Raw genomic sequence first — 2,594 nt, 5'->3', positions numbered from 1 at the left:
ACCGGGAGGTTGAGAGTTGGGTGAGGGCTTGTTGATCTTTTGTGCTCTTGGGAGTTATAGGTTAGAAATTGACCGGGACGGCAATTATGACCCGTAATCTACTGTTTTAGTCGTCCGGGAGGGGGCTAAAACTAATGGGGAGATCGCCCTAGATAAGTAGGCCATATCAAGATTAATATTGATTTAGATTAAAATTCATTACAATCCATCGAAATCTAGTCCCTATGATAACTTTCCTTCAAGTCATTCCCCAATTTATTAATTAAGTTTATTTTGTTGTTATTTTATTTACTTGCTTTATTTAGCTTTCTTTTAGTTATCAACACCTCTTGAACTTTAGTTGTCTAAATAGATTGAAAACAACTTATTAATAGTATTTAGAAGTTTGAATTCATCAATCCTTGTGGAATACGACCTTGCTTCCCTTATATTGCAACTACACCGTACACTTGCGGCGTAGTAAAAATAATTAGCGAACAAGTTTTTGGCGCTGTTGCCGAGGATTGGTTGAGTTTTTACTTTTGATATTATGTAAAGTTGCTTTTGTCTAATTTAGATTTTTTTATATAGGGCAAAGGTGCAGATACCCCCCCGAACTCCACCCCCCTAGAGCTTTTAGCCCCCCATACTCGGTCAAAGCGCGTTGACCTCCCCATAGTCTCGGAAAAAGGGTGCAAAAAACACCCCGCCCCCAAACGGCTGTTTAACGCCGTTTTTCCCATTTTTTTTTGTTTTTTTTTTAATCCCTGTGGGCCCCACCTCAACTGCAGGAGCACGGCGTGTCGGCGCAGGGCCCCGGGAGAGTCTTCGCCGGAGGTGTTCGAAGATGAAGTCACGCTGCCGCCGCCGTCGCCTCCCCAACACAAAACCCTGCCGCTGGCCTCAACAACTCCACAGGAAAATCGGAGAAGCCCCAAATCGACGAACCCTAGAAAGTCTCAATTCCCCAATATCAGCTGCCAAATCGGCCTCGCGAGGTAACAGATTGGATTCCGACGGCTCCCCTTCCAATTACATGCTACAGCCGATCCGCAAGGGCTCCGTCTCCTCATCGAAGCGCAGCCGTGATGAGATTCAGGAGGATTTGTTGAGGAGCTGTAAGAGCTCGAGAATTGAGGAGAAGAAATCTCCTTCCACTCCAGCGGGAGGTGGTGGGGGTGGGGGTGGGCTGGGGTGTATCAATAGGCTGTGGAGTAACGAGGATGAGATCGCCGTGCTAAATGGGATGATTGAACGCGGATATGGGGGTGTTTCACAGCTTCATCAAGGGGAAATTGAAGGTGGATTTCTCGAGGGATCAGCTGAGGACTAAGATTACAAGGATGAAGAAGAGGTTCTTGAATGCTTTGAAGAAGGGCGCGGACCCTGTCTTCTCGACTCTCTCCTCTCTGTCCGCCATTGCTCACTTCTCCGGCGAGAATTGCCAGTCGCCGTACCCCTCACATCCCTCTGTTCTCGCCACCGCCTCCCATCTGTCCTCCATCTCTCTCTCGCATCTCTGATAGCAGAAGGCCAAGGATGGAGCGCCTCCCCCGCCGCTAGCCTCTCCCTCATCCCTCTCACGCGTTGCCGGCAACAGACGGCCAAGAAGGAGCCGCCGCTGCAGATCTGCTCCGGTCCGTTCTGCTGCTGGTTGGGGGTGGGGCCCACTAGAAATTAAAAAAAAAAAAGTTAACAGCGTCTAACCGCCGTTTAACGCAGGGGGCAATCTGCACCCTTTTTCCGAGACTATGGGGAGGTCAACGCGCTTTGACCGAGTATGGGGGGCTAAAAGCTCTAGGGGGTGGAGTTCAGGGGGGTATCTGCACCTTTGCCCTTTTATATATATTAGTTTATTTATATGTTTATTTACTTTTGTTAGAGAAAATTGCCGCACAACCGAAGAAGCGGCACCAAAAAAATTAAATGGATGATGGAAGGAATGAGTTGGTTGAGGAACTCCAACTACAATTGGTGATGATGCAACTTAAGTTGCGTGTTTTAGAAGCCAAAAGAAATTATGGGCAACCGTCTCTCCAAGGAGTGTTCCAACCAACTCCTTCATATGGTGACTTTTATGACATGGGGTGCAATGCCATGGAGTGGCAATCATCATTGGAGTATGAGGACCATCTCAATAGTTGGAATTATGAAAATTCTTATTCAACTCAAGAAGGCTTCCAAGGGGGGAATCGATACTATCAAGAGGAAAAATCGAATTCGAAAGACGATCTCCTACAATGCTTCATAGCTACGCAAGCTTGGATAGAAAAAAGTCTAGCAAAATCGGAGGTTATGCTAGATGAGCAAAGGAGGTCTTTGGCTACCACTATGGAAAACCAAAAACGAATTGACGATTTGTGCATGGTGATTAGCCTACGGAATGGAACCTTGTATGAGGAACCAATGTCAATGCTAAGTGAAGAGCCTCAAGAAGTTGAAGAAGAGTATGGAGAAGATGAGGATCAATTCTCCAAACCCCTTGAAGTCGAGAGCCCAACTTTTCCGACACAACCTTTACAATTCCAAAAAGATGAAGATTTCACAAGTTTTAAAGAATGCAAAGTCAAAAATTTTGTCGATCCTTACCTCGACATGGGCGATTCTATGAAGCC

General features: G+C 46.3%; 1 pseudogene; it reads left to right on the top strand.

The window, feature by feature from the left end:
- The first annotated feature begins 826 nt into the window (after nucleotides 1–826).
- On the top strand, nucleotides 827–1,638 carry LOC131018261 (STOREKEEPER protein-like; annotated as a pseudogene).
- Nucleotides 1,639–2,594: the final 956 nt, after the last annotated feature.

This window comes from Salvia miltiorrhiza, chromosome 3 (genome assembly GCF_028751815.1).
Source record: "Salvia miltiorrhiza cultivar Shanhuang (shh) chromosome 3, IMPLAD_Smil_shh, whole genome shotgun sequence".
NCBI classification, from domain to species: domain Eukaryota; kingdom Viridiplantae; phylum Streptophyta; class Magnoliopsida; order Lamiales; family Lamiaceae; genus Salvia; species Salvia miltiorrhiza.
The sequence above is the reverse complement of the archived record's forward strand: the minus strand, read 5'-3'. Positions and strand labels throughout refer to the sequence as shown.